This window comes from Copadichromis virginalis, linkage group LG5 (genome assembly GCF_057382275.1).
Source record: "Copadichromis virginalis isolate Kocher_CV1m ecotype Utaka linkage group LG5, C_Virginalis_male_GT1.1, whole genome shotgun sequence".
Classification (NCBI taxonomy): Eukaryota; Metazoa; Chordata; class Actinopteri; order Cichliformes; family Cichlidae; genus Copadichromis; species Copadichromis virginalis.
Window position 1 is genome coordinate 30,467,214 of NC_140622.1, and position 17,128 is coordinate 30,484,341.

General features: G+C 38.6%; 1 protein-coding gene across 1 annotated transcript in view; it reads right to left on the reverse strand.

Moving 5' to 3' along the window:
* Positions 1 to 2,391, reverse strand: part of chd6 (chromodomain helicase DNA binding protein 6) — a 99,887-nt gene extending 97,496 nt beyond the window's left edge. The window contains exon 1 of the mRNA XM_085457273.1: positions 2,141 to 2,391. The gene's annotated coding sequence lies outside the window, so the exon portion shown is untranslated. The remainder of the gene's footprint in view (positions 1 to 2,140) is intronic.
* Positions 2,392 to 17,128: the final 14,737 nt, after the last annotated feature.

A 17,128-nucleotide genomic window follows, 5' to 3' on the forward strand; every position in this document is an offset into this window, starting at 1 on the left:
GTCACAGAGATATTATTTCAAGAAAATGTCAATTTCTGGAGCTTTATTTGGCAGGAAACCTCTTAGTCTTGTTACACTGAGCTGAGCTGTGTTTGTGTCATTTGTCAAACAGATTAAAAACAATATGTTGGAACGCAATTCAATGTAAAATCACTACTAAACAGTTGATTTATAGTTGAACTGACACCACTCTGAATGTGAACAAAAAAAAAAATTAGCATTAAAATCTTCAGAATACAGAATGTGTGGCACAGTATTACATTAAACTGTGTAGGTGTGCCTAATAAAGTGGAGAGGGAATGACTCACAGATTATCAGTACGTATCTGGATTTATTATTAAATAATACAATGGTTCAGGTTTTTCTGATCAATGAAGTAGACGAACGCACTTTTATTTGGTTTAGATGGAGAAAAAGCTCTTGCAGAATATGTTCAAACACTGAGCATGCAGTTCTCTACAACAGGTGGCTCTTTTAGAGCTTTCCTTGTGAGAACTGTCTGCCTGTTACCTCAACTAACATTTTTTTAAGTTAATATTTTTTTTCTATGACAAAGCAATATCTGTTTAAAGACTGTCAATTTTTGGTCACAAATAAATAAATCTAAAAATAACCATTAGCAAGGTAATGGTGTGATCTAACAGGAAGGAAAGATGTTCAATACTACTATTCAACTTTCAGTTATTCTGACCTCGGTGCCAACTGATGTCAGCTGCTGTAAAAATTCCCATGGAGTCAACATCCGGCATCGGTATGAGAATAATAGCACAGAAGATTCTTAACTATTTATATAAATTTATGTAATTAAGTTGAGCTTTGTGTACTACAGTGTACACAAATGTGCACTGCTTGAACTGTCAGCTGTCTCAACAACTGAGAAAAGGGGAAAAGAGAAAAGAAAAGTTTTTTTCATTCCCTCTGCTTTCTCAATGATGGAGTTAAAGAAACGCAGCAGTTCTGCAAGTCAAAATTAAAAAGCCTGTCTACTTGTCCAGGATAGGTGTACAAGTAGGCAGACAGGCGCATTCAGGACAGAGTTTTCAAATAGCCTACATGTCTTTTTCCTCCCACAGTCAAAAGACATGCATCCTTTATCTTTTGGCTGTAGCACACCAAAACAAGGCCAACATGCAAATACTGGGTCACCATGCCTCCTGGTGACCAAAGTGAGTCATACTGCAAACCACCAAAGAAAATCCTGAGAATTGACAATGCAACTTTTCAGCTCTCACAAACTGACTGAATTAAACTAAATGCATTCCTAGCAACAGATAGGAGCAGTTATTTATGTCAAATACAAAGGACTACTTCCAGCCTTACACCATACCAACTGGTAAGGGAAAACATCCTGTACATATGCTGGACTTGCATTTATAGAAGTCTTTTCTAGTCTTACTGACCACTCAAAGCACTCTACACCACAAGCCACATTCACAACCTTAGTCTTCCAGACTGGACAGTAGAGTCAGAACAGATTGGGTAAAAACAATTTAAGAGTTTCCACTTATCCTACACATAAACATTCTTTGCAACACTATTAATCTCCAAGTCATTGTAATAGGGATTATCGTTTAGTACCCTTTGTCTGTGCACCTGGCCAGGTGAAAATGTAGGTATTTAGGGACAACACTTTCACTTAATGACTCAGTGTGCTTGCATGACTCATTATGTCCCCGAATACACACCTGGCTGTTATAGCTACAAATGTTTCATAAGGGGCTATGAGGCTAACAAACTAGCTTTTATCAAAGCTCTTTGAGGTTTTGGCTATAATGAATGCTAGCAGACGCATAGGCTAGCGCACAGCTAGCATGAATGTTGCAAGGCACTGGATTGCCACAAGTTGGGAGGGCTAGCTAGGAGGGAAAAAAATAAGTTCCCGGCGAGTAAAAAGCCGACTTGGGGCGAAAAGCACAAAACACACACCGGACACACCGACAGAGAAAAGGATACACTGTGTCCCATTTCATGTTAGCCCCCGTAGCTACCGCGCTAGCTTTCTCCGCTAGCTCTGTAATGTCACTGCATCGCTGTTGTAAATACATTATAACAGCCCTCTCCTTACACGTGTGGAGAGCCTCTAAAACTCCTTCTCGGGGACATCTCTCCACCGAAAAAACCTCCCCAGCGGGCTGCTCACCTGCTCCGGACACCGGACACACGCTCTCACCGGCGAGACATCCCCCCGGTTAGCCCGAAAAACACTGGCGCTTTTTATTTCCAAGGACACAAAATCGCCATGACAGTTTAGAAAAATGCATAAAAAATTAGCAGGCAGAGGAGGGAGGGGAGAGAGAGAGAGGGAGAGAGAGATGAGGAGGGGAGGGGAGGGGAGAGGAGAGGAGGGGAGGGTAGGGTAGGGGAGGGTAAGGGAAGAGAGGAGGAGAGGAGGGAGGAGAGAAGGGAAGAGGGAGGGAGAATAGAGGAACTCCACGCAATATCTATTTAATCCACATAAAGCTACCAGCTCCGCGGAGTTCATTCAGTCTGGATGCTGGAGTTGTGCACTGCCAGTCTAGACACAGCCACGCGCACGCACGTTCACAAAGACAAGCCGCATCCTAAGTCAAAGGGCGCTTCTTACCTAAAATGGCCACTGCAGCAGCCAAAACACAAACAGCATTTTATTTGGTGGAAGTTTAGCAGCAGCGGCGGCGGTGTGGCTGCTGCAGCCAGCCTAACCTTACCACTTTGATCCAGTAGCAGCTCAGCGTTTCACATTTTTCCATTGGCTGCAGCCTAGCGCAGCTGGCTCCATGCATATTTCCATTGGCCCCGCAGCTGTCAAGCAAGCAAAAACGAGCCACTCTCTCCCGGGTTTGTCTGAGAGCTATCGCGGCAGCCCCAGGCAACACCATTGTGTATTGTGTGTATTTTCCACCCTTCCTGCTGATTCGCATAGATGTCAGCCTCATGCCCACTGCCTCTTGCTTTTTTTTAGGTGGTGGTGGTGTTGTGTTGTTGTCCTTACCGCAGATTTGCCGGGAAATCCTTCTCGTACCGGGAGAAGCTTCCCACCGCACCGACCGGCTGCCTCCTGCTGCTGTCATTGAAGGAATGAAAAAAACAAGAGGGGAGCGTTCAGTTTTCAACCCCCCCGATGCAACAAAACGAAGGGGTTTACATTTCTCCTCTGCTGGCTGCATCCACCAATCATGTCGCTTTTTACTCCTCCATCATTACCGGGTTTGAAGGGCGGAAGAAAAGAAATAAGACATTCCACGTCTTTTGCAGATCGGGTTGCGTTTCCCGGATGTTGAGCTTCGTTGCTGGACTTAAATTGCTGTTTGTGAGATGCAGGATGTATCAGATGTTAACTTTTGCCTTTTTAGGGATCTGTTTCGCTAGAAGGCTGATCCGAGTGTGTCTTCTGAGAAGACTTGGAACCTCTCTTTGTTTCCAGCTTCACCTGGAGTGCGCTGACTTTTAGCATCACCAGCCCGTTACCTTCTTCCATTATTCTCCAGCTAAACACGCTTTTTATGATACACAATAAACTTTTATTCAGAGCCTATTCAATCCCTTGTAGCTGTGTGTGTCAGGAACCTCTGACTTCAAAGAGACACATCACAAATTTATAGTCACATGTTGACATTTGGGACTTAAAGTTTGACTTTGTTCAAAAGACTATGACCCCATCTTAAAGTCTTTTTTTCTTTAACTTTCAACCATACTACGCAATCTTCATTATTGATTATCACTGACCCTTTACTTACTCATCCTAGGTGGCTTAAAAGCTAAAAAAAAAAAAAAAAAAAAAAAGATTCCCTGTGCTGATTCTGTTATAGTTATAGTTACTGTGTGTAAATATGTTTGAGTCCATTATTGTTACAGGTGCACTACAGCATCTACATTTTCATTAGTATTTCAAGCAGAGGTGTTGGGGAATAAACTATTTGTACGTATTAACAGTTTACCTCAAACACATTTTTAAACAAACAATAAAACAATTATCTAGACAAATGTGTTTATGTTTTTTCCTACCTTTTAATAATGAAACCGTATGTATCAAACCTAATTTTGAACATTTAAAATCCCATATTGTATCAAAGTTACATTTACAAATATCAACATATTTCTTGTCAAATTACTGCCATCTATAGTTGTGCTATAATCCTGAACATTCCTCTGAACTCTGTTGTTCAAACTTGACTTATTAAGATGAATTAAAAAATAAATTGCTTTACCATTTATTTTTAGGTGCACACATAATTGATTAATAGTTTATATTCAAGAGCACTCGTTATTTTATCTTTTCTTTTTATCTTTTTTTGATGAAATGGAGCTGGAGATGGGTGGGGTGGATGGTGGGTGTATAAAGTACACACATTCACAGTTGGGCAATAGAAGATTTGAGTATTGGTTAAATGTAAGTGCATAAATTCTGCATTGAAACACTGGATTTTTCCTTCATTATACCGCACCACTGTGTCTCCATGTCTATATATGACAAAACAATGGTTCAGTAATGCTGTAATCATACACTGAATACTTTGCAGTGCAGTCAGACATTCTGTAAGACATTCCTTTGAATTATAATTTATATAAATGTGCTTTTTAAAACTTCACACTTAATGTTAGTCCAGGTTGCTATGAATGAACATGCAGATGTATTGAGTTCAAAACCTTTAACTTCACAGACAAGATCTTAACATTGCGTGTGAGGAGACAAGTCTAAAAACTTGAATTTTACGATGAGGACATGGGTGACAGCTTCTGAAATACCCTGAGCTGGACCCTACTTTGTTAAGTTAAAAATAGTTTAGTTAAAAAGTCAAATATTCTTACTTTTATTAACAAACACTAATTCACCATTGTTCTCGATGATATTTTCAGTGAGAAACCAGACCTGTGTTATTCTGCCTTTGCGAGACAAATCTGCTTGAGTTGAAATTACAAGTTCTTGAATGCAATTAATGTTTTTTTAATTAAAGTGTAGCAGCAAGCCTATAATGATAATGATAGTGCTTCATGAGCATCACAGAATTTCTGAGTGCTGAGATTTAAAATTTTCAAACGCTTTTTTCTTCTTTAAATGTGAAGGTGCTGAGATGCAAAATCATCTTGTCTGCAGCACCTTTGACACGCCAAAAACAAAGTGCTGTTTTGTCTGAGTTAAATGCCTGATGTTACTGAGATAACAGCTTAAAGTATTTTCTCTGTTACATACTTTACAACCTCTGTACAGTAAGTGAGGTTAACACTGTTGCAGGTACACTCCTTGGAGACCCTCCTGGAAGAAAAATCTCACAGTGGTGAGCAGTGTTGACATCATTAAAATGAATGGAGACGTTTTTCTGCATCACTGGTATCTGCTACTAAATTAGACATCATCACATCATCCACAAAGCAGCTTTTAATATAATTTCGCCTCATAAAATGAATTGTTTGCTACAGCCAAGCAAGCTCACATGTACTGTCTGTTGCATTGGAAGAACAGAGATAAATAGAGGAAACAGTTGAAATGTTATTGAAATACACCCCTCTGAGGGATTTTACATCACAACACAGCCTGACTCAACTTTTTTCCCCCCTTTTATCTCTGGCACATTTTCAGTTTGTTGCAGTTTTTTAAATACTTATTTTCCCCTTACTTATTTTTTTTCTTATCACACTAAAAAGACCAACTATGACTGAAGCTGTTTATTTAAAGCAAAACAAACAAGCAAAATAACAGTCTCAGTTGTGGAAATAATAATGTTTTGTAGCATTTTGTTTGTTGTTGATAATCCTTTTCTTTATGGTACATGTGATGATAATCCCAGCATACAAATCTAAGCATTACCTTAACCTTAACATTACATTCATACTTTAAATGTATATTTAAGATTCAAGCAAACTTTATGTGTAGGAAAATGTAATAAAGAGCTTGACAAGAAATAGGCAACATAATTAAAATTTGTTGCACGAAATGTAGACTTTTAATATAGAAAGCTCAGTGGAAGAGCCCAGTGTCACACCATCATGAAAAAATAACTGGTGCAACACAAGGATTAACTTGTTTTTCACTTTTAGAAAGTTGCTCATTCTGTTTCAGATGTCAGATGACTAATATCACTTTTCCATGCATGCCTACATGGCTCTGCTCCATTTCACTAGTTTTTTAAGGTTCTCTATTATGTGATAGTACCTGGTACCAGATACTTGTTTAGTACCTACTCAGCCGGAGTTCCAAGCGATCTGAATTTATCCTAAAATGCGACGTCCAAAAACTGCATGGCGAGTCAGTGGCGTCACTCGATGATGAGTCGTGGGAGTCAATGCCCAATCAACAGAAGGAATGGCAGATATTTCATAGTCAAACACGACAATGTGAAAAAGGTCATGTTTTACGAGGCATGTATATATCATGCTAATATTTACGTGCACAGTAAAGCTTCACATAACATTTGTCTTTGCTGTACCTTATACTTTACCTCCATATATACAGATGGTGTGTATATGTGTGAGTCATACTTGGTGTTTTAAGTTGATTATTGGGTAAATCCTGAAAAAGACCCCAAAAAACAAGTATATTGTAGCCCAGCAAAAATTTGATTTTAATTAAGTCATGGATTTAAAATTTTCATGTTAGTCTTTAAATTCAAGGTTTTGGTACTTTTTGCCTGCAGACAAATGTATCTATTTTTCCTTTGTCCTCTGTAGTATTATCTGCTGTCTCTTGAATATAATGGAATTAAATTGCACTTGTCCTGTGGTGCCACAAGTAGAAACAATACAACGCTCGCAATGTGTTGTTCAAATATTTATGATCTGCTTTACTGAAAAACATATAGATTCTAAACACACAATCCTTTCACACAACACGACGCAGTTCATTAAATTACTTTACCTAAGGTTGTTAGGTTCTAAAATATCATAGGTTAGTGTACTTTTTTACACGTATTAAAACAGCTGATATTCAAGGTGAGGCAAGTTGGAGCTTGGTGCACTATTAGCAGAATTGTTTACATGACAAACTGCAGGGACAGGAAACAAACATGTGACCTTTTAAACCTTGAGGCTGTCTTCAATACACAGCATTAAAAACGTCTTGTGTATTTTATCCTCGTGCTTAACCTCAGGTGCACAGCTGGTGTTCTTTGAGGTTGATTACACTAAAGATTGTAGCTTGTGTTATGCTGAAGAAGCTGACAAATAATAAGCAGCACTGAGTAAAGAGAAAACCACCGAAAAGGGAAGAAAATGTACAAGAAGTGAGAAAAACGATTTAGTTTTACTATTTCTAGGTCCTTATCTAGAAGCAGTAAAAAATCCAACACAAAGGGTGTCAAAGGGAAATGCTTTGTCATTACCTAAAATCAATATGGTTTCTCATGTAAACAGAGTGTAAACAGAAGTCTAAACTCATCAGCCACATCAGATAGACACATGCACGTTTTGTGTAGGCTGCGGTTCAGGTCTGAGCAAAATATTTTCTAAATAGGGAGAACTCCTACTCTCACAGCTTCCTCTTTCATAGCGGGCACTTACAAGTGCAAAACTACTGGGGCCCTATGGAGGTGTAGTCCAAAGATGTAATGCTCACTGACAAAAAGGTATACAATTGCCACAGTATTTTTGATGGAAGAGATCAGAAGAATCGGCAGCTGATTTTATTTTACTAATTTTCTTGACAGGTGTAGAGTTACTGTGGAATATCTTAATAAGTAGGCTAGTATGTGTGGCATCACATACCAAAGACACTTTATGGCATGCATGATTTTAAATATCTAACAACAGCAGCAGCCTGGCAACAGTTGAACTACCACATTGTGGTTGGTCTTGGAAGGGTTTTCTTTACATCTATCATAATTATGACATACTACACTGCTAAAAAAATGCTAAAATCTGGAAATGGTTGCCACTGATATATATTATCTTGGTTTTCACTGTTGTAGATCTGAGATGGGTTAAACAGGGAAAGGGACTGGGTGAACCTACATATTAAACCTACAGGACCCTCTCGACTGTGGATCTCCATGTCATGAAGCTCCCAGCACACAGTTTTAGTGCTGGTGTTAATAGCAGAGCAGACTGCTTGGCTTGGTCCTTGATTTTGGGACAAAAATACTTCAATTCACAGATTCAGAGGTGTGTGATCCAATACCTTTGTCATCATAGCGTATGTTTAACTGATCATGTCTCAGAACTACAAACGTATACTATTCAATAAATGTCCTAGCACTATATTTACTGTAGTACCGGTACTGAAATAAAAGTACGGCTTTTTGATTCGAAGCAGAAGTAAACATTTATTTGAGTGATTTAGCTCCATTATCTCCACTTCATTAAGAATTTTGGTGTAAACAGGCTTTCCATAGATGAGGTTGTTCGAGTTGTATCAGTCAAATTTTAATTAAGCTACACAAAATTAGATTTTGACATGAACATTTTAAACAGTTAATATTTAGACTTTAAATTAAAGCATAGATAACATGTCAGTATTTAGGATGTTAGTAATATAATAAGGTTATTCTAACGACCTCATTCTTACAAAAGCAGACTTGCTGGCCTGTTTTGTGTTGCACCAGGCACTCAGCAAACACTAGATTTATGGCGCACATTAAGGCATTACAACCTATGCAATATAACCTATATTTGAAGCCTTGGGTGTAAGAAGGATAACACACAGACTAGGTTTAAAAAAGCCACAGTAATAGATTTATTTTTTCAGTAATACAGTAAAGAAGTCCACATTGCCAGCTTTCATTGCAGCCCCCTCACAGTGAATGACTATGCTACATATAAAAACAGTAAGTAAGAAGAACCTACATCCAGTAAGTGTTGTATTGGTACAATCAATAGGTGAAATCATACCCTGAGCTATTAGTCTGAAACTGTGCACAGTACACAGATCTACAGGACTGTTAGGAGTGGCAATAAATCAAACCAAATGCTTTTTGATATGTCTTCTGGGAGCCATGACTGTCTTCATAAAAATTTTAATGCAGTAGTTGTCTTTGATGCTACATATATTTAAGACTATGTGGACCCTATGTGTGATGGTACATCTAACGTCTGATTAATACTATCAGCATGATGAGCACTGCCAAACTGTATTTTTGCTACACAGAAATAAAGTTCTGACTTTCAAAGTCTGTTCTTTCACACACAGACTGCCTGCACTAAAATATGTGTTTATAAAAAGCCTCATCAGGAAAGTGTTTTGCTGGATTTCATTATATGGTCATTTCAAGCAATAACACAATCAGACAGTTAAGTGTTCCCTGGGCAACAACAAAAGTTTTGCTTTCTGGTGAAAACAAGAAAAAAAATATATACATCACTAATTCTAACACAAAAAAATAACAAACACAAAGCACCCATATTTGTTGATTGACAGGCAGAGTCTGAATTAAAAATAACTGAGAGAGCTGCTTCTTTGTCATTATAATAAAGGAAATCAAATTATGTATCTATGCTGTGATAGTCACCTTTGAACCAAAGTGACTGAATTTATGATTTTGTATTAATCAGTGCTTGTTGATTAATCAATGATCAGTGAAATTCTTCGTGCCGCTGCGTATTGATAAGCACTTCATCGACCAAACATGGATATCACAACAAGTGTTTTCATTCATGAAACAGGATGTCATTCGAGGAAGGAAGGCCACTGAGTGATCTCCTATAAATTTCCATTTGTAATATTTAATTCTTATTTATCGATATTATTATTTGGCTCATTTAATCTTCTCTTTGGTTTATTAGGACAAACATTAAAGAGTGCCATCTGATAGGCTAATTTGCTTTGCATGGTTAACTTGACTGTTTCGTTCACTAATTCAGTCATTTAGTTTCTTATCTTTGCATGTTTTCTGGTTAGTCTCAGTGAGAATTAAAGTCTAGCCTACATGAATGCATGGCCTTATCTTGTTCAACCCACAGTAATTAAGTAGTTTAACTCACAGTCTTATCGGTGTAATTCAGCTCTTCCTCTGTCTCTGTACTGCATCTTGAAGGAATCAGTAGGAACTGTGCTTCTCTATTTTTGCCTTGTTTGGACTCAGGTGGAAAAAGCTGGAGCACTCTTATAAACTAAAGTCAAGCATGTAATCACTCATATCATCAGTACTGTGTCGTTTTTGTGCAATAAAAGTGTCACTTTTGTTGTTTTTCATATTTTTCTCTACCACTGTTTGACATTTGTAAGCAAACAAAGAATAGATCTGCAAACACTTAGTAATACGACGACAAGTGACTCAAATTGGAGTCACTGGTACAATAAATCTTACATGTTGCCTATGTCGCCATAACATGAATAAGTTATACCACAGCAAAAATTAGCATCACAGCTCTGACAGCATGATGCAACAAAGAGATCAAGCGGGAACAGTTAGTCCAAGCCTAAAAATAAAACCTCTAGCATGTTGGGGGAAAAGAATCCTCTGTAAGATGATGGACAACTGCTGTCAACAATGTTTTCTTACACAGATAAACAGAAAACACACAACAAAAGGACACGACTGAACTCCAACCCATACATAGAGAAGATCTGATTATTTCCATTTGTGAAATCATTTTGTTGACTGAGTCAATGAAAGCTGGAAAATCTGAGTCACTTTATTGTGTGCATCCTGTAGAAACACTTCTGGATTAAGGAAAATGACTGTTTAATGAAAGTAGGCCGTAAAGGCTTCTAACCACAGCTGATCATGCATCCTACTCTGACATGCCAAGGTTAAATGCGCAGTAGCTGTACTGTATACTCCATGGCGCAGTCACAGTGCAGCAAATGATTCTGGCAGACAAGCATCCATGCATACATAATTAGCGTGCCTGCCATTGTAGATATTTACCTGACTGTCTATCCAGCATTTTCGAAACGATGTCTCTCCTGGGGGTGGAGGGATGAGCGCACCGGTTGTATCATGCATGTAAAAACTGACATTTCTGGTATGGTTAAATGTAGGTGTAAATGGTAATCACTGCATTTCTTCATGTTCTAGATGGTAGCAAGAGAGGGCAACAGAAAATCTCCTCCTGCACCTAACCTGCACTCCTACTGACACAGCCACTGCAGTCTATCATTTATTAAAGGATTTAGAGATGAAAAGGCATAATGAAATTCAAAACTCAGATATGTATTAATCCACTACTTGGACTGGAGATAAGGGAGTTCATGTGATTTTTATATTGGCAGTTTGGTATTCAATGGCAGGCATGCAGAAATCTGTCCATGGCATGTTAGAAAGAAAGCATGAAATTGGTTTGACTATGATTTGATTATGATTTGGCCTGTCATTGGCTATTGGATTTCCTTGACAGGCTGGAATGGACTCACAAGGTAAATAAAACTTTTCAGCCAAACAGGTGTTTAGTGACAAAGCTGTACACCCACAAGGAGTGATCGTCTTCTTTTGGCTGAAGTTAGACTACGAGAGCCTCACTTAATCAGAGCTTGGGAGTGCCATCTTCAAAATCCATCTCCCAGCCAGTATCTTACCTCTGCACATTCCCAAACTAGCTCAGTCGTACCTCTTTCTCTTGGTCTTTGAATTGTCCAGCCCTTACCTGCTGTACATGCATGCCACTCCTAGAATTCAGCATTTTTTCCCCAGTTTCACCTCTTCATAGCTGGTCTCACTGCTATCATGCATCAAGTAGAAAAATGCAAAGCTTACAGAAAAAAGGTGGAGAAAAGAGCCCTTTCTTTTGGGTTTGTCAGTGGTCTAAGTCTGCCTGTTTACCTAATGTATCACATGCTCTTTTAGAATTACTTTTTACATGTATTTCTTTAACCAACCTACTAGCATTGTGAAGAATAAGTATGTAAGTAAGTGCATCTCTCTGTTTGGAATAAAGCTTAAACTCTTTTTAATCCAGAGAGTTGAATGCAGAGTCCACTGAGTTGGACAATGTTTGGCCAAGGAAGAGTTAAAATATTCGACATCTGTTCCACGCACCCCTGCAATCCCCATAGATCCTGTCTGCTTTCTCCTGCTTTTCCTCCCTCCCTCTGCTCTTCATCCCTCCTCTTCTCCTCTTCACCCTCCTTCCTTCCTCCAGTCACTTGGCCCTGAGCCCAGAGAGAACTGGAAGAAGGAACAGACTTTTTGCTTCCCCCTCTGCTCCCACCTCCCCCAACCCCACTCCCCGCCCTCCAAACAAAAATAATGTTCAGATCCTGTGCGTTTTTGTTACCCAAATGTGTTGGTTTCCTTCTGAATAGCCTTCTTCTCATGGAGCTAACTTGTGATAACTCAAACTAAACACCAAAGGAAATAAGCTACAACACACTCCAGCTGCTGCATCTTTGTATGTGGTGTCACAGGCTTGTGAACTCTCTCGCTTCCCTTCCCACGGAGCCACTGAGTATGCCACATGCATGGTACAATACACACATTTCCCAATAATCCATCTCTTAGCAGTAAACCTATAGTATGCCTTCTCTACGTGTCACGTTTCCCATCACATCACATCATCCTTATCTGGTATTTGTCAGTTCTGCTCTGCTGCAAATACACATAGGTGTACACATATGTATTTAAATCAATAACAAATCAAATGATTCACAAAAAGAAAAGTCAACTGAAGACTAAAAAGAAGAGGTGAGAGATTGTCAAATAAATCAGTGAAATGTAACCAATCAACAAGTTCAGTGAAGGTGCACTTGAAAAATTAAAACACCCATATATTTGCTTATTTCCAACAAAGTAACTGCAGACCCAGTATGCGCAACACAGTTCAATAAGCCACAAACCAAATCCTCTAAAGAGACATAAAACTTCACTTGCAGCAAAATGCAACTCTATTATAGAATAGAATAGAATAGAATAGCCCTTTATTGTCAATGTATGCACAGCGAAATTATGGGTGCTCCATACCAATTGTGCAAAAGTAAAACGATATATATGAATTCTAAAGACAACAGGAATAAATATCATACACAAGAGATATATAGAGTCTAGAGGAATATATACAAAGAAAGAGAAAGGCAAACAATGGAGAGCATAGTGCTTGAAAGCAGTGCAAAGGATTTGTTCTGAGTATGTGAGTCCATATGTGAGTGGCCTGAGTGATGAGGGTTACTCAGACCATGAGTCAGATTGGGGAGATGGGTGGGCAGGGGTTGGGTGTGGAGGGTGGGATAGCGTTTGTTATCAACAGTTAGTACAATCTGCATTCATTTTAGCTGTAAAATAAGTCAACAATTAAACTGAACAAATTGGCAGTTTATGTTTAAAATCAAAGTAAAACGACATAAACACAGTCAAAGGAAAAACCTCAGCAACATATTAGCTTGATGTTTGTACTTCTCACCATTCTTTCTGGTTTGACCCCACCCATATACTTACATATGCTGATGCGATCTCATTGATAGTGACTATGTCATCTACCATGAATTTGCCACGTGGAATTTTCCGCTCACTTTCCAGTTTTAATCAGTGCATTGCATCAGTACAGTACAGTGAACTATAGCTGGCAGAACCAGAGCAGCTACAGTTACTGTTGCAGGAGCCTTGATTTTGATTGTCTCTGCACAATTCAGTAAATGAATATTACACACATGCAGACCAGGTGTTTGCATATGTTTGTTTTAATCAGAAGAATAGATGCAAAAATCACTTTGACTGTGATGATATCATTATAATTTGTGTTTGATTGAAGTTTTATTGAGTTACCAGCTCATGTATTGTTTGGTGTTAAATGATACTGCCATACTGCTTTATTATTTGTCATTTTGTCTGTATTTGTTTTTTCTATTCTGTCTGCATAATAATGACTACGAGCCGCAAATATATCTATTTTGTGATATCGGTCATAGTTAAAGGAAACAAACAAGAGAAGTTTTCCTGTATAAAACACAACCATTTGGTCATTTCAGTCCCATTATATCACCATTTCCCTCATTTGCTTCATGTCCCTGTGAGACTTGAAGATGTTTCTATTGATGTACATGCACCATCATACCTGTCTAATCTCCGTAAACCTTATAGTCCATCCCTTACTCTCCGTGCTATGTCTTGCTGAATCCTTTTGGCGCATTTATTCTTATTTTCACTTAAGTTTATTCTCTTTGTTTTTATAACTGTTACCATCCTGGTGGGTCGACTTTGGTCTTGTTGAATCTATGGCGTCAGTTTGTGGTAAAGTCCATGTCTGTGCTGCCAGCGAGATTGCTGTAAACTTGAAAACAACAGCATCTTTGTAACCTGTGTTCTCTCTCCCTCCCCTCTTTTTTTCTCTCAAGTTTCTTGCTGCTCGACCACGAGCCATCCTGATACCTTTTTCTCTCTCTTGTCTGTTCATGCACAACCCACAACCTCACCTCTTTGCTTCTCTCTCCCACTGGATTAACAGTTTTCTTTTCTGTTTGTTGTTGATGACAGGAAATTGTCTCCCTAAATCCATTTTTTCATATATATTTATGGTTAATTAAATTTTTCTTTGAGTTCTGTAGGTGAAGCAGTGATTGTGACTAAGGCTAAAGGTCTTATCTTCTTCAGCTACGTGGACTCCAAAACTAGACCATTGGATGCCGTGGAAAAACAAGCCGTTCCTTTCGAAAGTGTAAGCTGATTAAGTCATGTTTTGACTTCAAGTGTCACAACAGATTAGTGATATTTCAAGAGAGCGATGGGGGAGTTGCATCCCAGCAGGCTTTTGTAGACAATTGTTCCTCAACGTCAATGTCAATTAACATAAATGATTATAAAGAATTTTCCTTTCTCAAAGCTAAGGAGTCATTAAATAGATATTTTGTGCTTCGTTTGAGGGAGTACAGCAGAGAATTAAGAAATAATTGAGCGCTTTGAGGATTCGGCTTTATTCTCTGAAATGTATTTAGGTTCCATGTAAAAACGTGTGAAGGTAAAGCAAAACACAGAGCCTGCAAGATTTAAGGTCTTGGTCTTCCTGTCAGTTCTTGTCCTGTTATGTAGAGCATGGAGCTAACATGCTAGCACTGCAATGATGAGCTCTCACATTCACATGCTAAAATTGTAAGCACCCAAGGTACACAGCATGTATTTTTAGATAGCTGCTTGAGCTCCAAGCATCACTCGCATGTCCTACTTTATTTGTAGTTACAACTCAGATTTAAATATGGGGGCTCGCACTTACATTTGCTTCAGCTTGATTTAGAACATGAACTACTTTTATAAAATTTTTCTACTGAGAAAGTTTAATCTAAGATCTGTTTGATGTTCTCAAGCACGTTGAAGATGCCCATTGCAATAAGGTATGGAATTTTGTGATTTTTTTTATTTATTCAGAAGTCAGAAAATGTGAACTCTGTTTGGTAGATTATTAGTGCAAATGTAGAAATACTTATTTTCAGTGCAAGCCATGTTCTTCGATTGATCTAACCAACAAGATCCTCTGACACTGAGGATTTTGCACTTCACAGTTGTTTTTTCTGGGGAAGCCATTGCATGCTTTGTGTGAGGTAGGTGTGTAAATTAATGTAAACAAGAAGACCAATAACCCTCATAGATTCTTCAGAAGCAGAAAATAAACAGTCTGCATGTAGATGACACAAATGTGTTCCTTGAAAACAGGGTTTCCCCAAAGACAGGAGGATTATAAGCGACTGCCAAGATGTTGTGGTTGCCGCTCATGTGTGAAGCCACACACACAGACGCAGCTTGGCTGCTGCAGTTCCCCTTTGGCAGCCATGTTGACTCCACGGTCTGGTCCATGGCTGTTGCTATAGTAACTGATGCTGATCTGCTGAGTATTGGGCATCTCGCCCTGGCACTTCTGCGAAGGACGTTGCAACATATTTGCAACAAGAGCAGCAAAATGATCAGGCAACGACTGCTTTCTCACGGTAATAGTGAACTCTGACCCGCAGACAGCTGAGATCATTTTTAAAAAACGAATTTCACACGAACCAATGCGTGATGAAGCCATGTGAAAAGTTTCTAAGGTTTGGCTCTAGTTTAATGGAGCTGGGAATTTAGTTTGAGCTTCTCTAAACACACTGCCAGGCAATTTGTGATTCAGTTCAGAATAGGTTTAGACACTGAGTAAGTTCATCTTCTGTGTTTTTGTATTTCACTCTTCAAAAGGTTGGACATGAAAAATGTGGTGACAAAAGTTCAGAAGGTTATGCAGTGCACCAGATGTTTAAACTACGCTTCCTGTACATGTAAAACTTGGGGTGTAAAAGGAGTCAATGTTTTTCACTTAGTAGCATCGTATTAACAGCAGAGGGCATCGTGCTACAATGCTAAAGGACATCTCTGATAACTTCAGTTAAAGCTCAAGAGTGCACACTGAATATGAACTGGGCAAAAACCATTTACACAGTTTTACTTTTATGATTGGCGCTTCAGAGTCAAAATACTTTAGCACAGTTTGTGCTTCGATAATTGAGGTGATTTACCCGGTGATTCAGTTATCAGTGTTCTGCATGTGCTTGTCTCAAAAGTACTTATTCTAGACAAACCTCTGGATCATTTTTCATGTCCTTAAAAAATCAGTGCACTAAATGACCATGTTTTTTTTCTCACTCAAACATCTGTTCTAAAAATTAACACAACAAATTCAGACAAAGTCAACTGCAACTCTACAATAAATATGAAAATGCAATAATGTATTTTTAGGTTGTACAGATGGACGATGTAGGATTTTACCTTTCTGTTCCCATCACAGTGTGGTTCACAGACAATTATAGCTTTTAAACCATCTTACTCTTGTGTTGCAATGTTTGACTCATCAGGATGGAAGGTTTGGAAGTCAGTCACATGATCAGATGTCTCTCTTGCTCACAAGCGACATGTCTGGACATCAAAGATGGGTTACAGTCTGTACATAAAAGATGGGTGTTGCTTTTATGAATGTCTTGACTGAAGGATGGATCAGATTTACAATGAAAGGACACAATGCAATAAATCACATAGTACTACCCCAAAACATACCTGGTGTTATCATCTAGTTTACTCTAAATTTGAACATTGCTTACAAAAGATGCACCATGCCTTATCGAAGAAGGCTCAGTACCGGTGATCAAAAACTAAAGTATTACTGAGTACATAAAGACAGTGAAAAGTAGGGTGATTTTCTTATCAGACGTCGTCAAAAGTTGCCCTCTGCTGGCTAACAGAAAGAATTCAAGTTTAAGATGCTGAAACTTTCAGAGCTGTAGACAAAGCTCATGTTTTATAACCCATCTAAGTAATGGATCAAATTTAACTTGTTA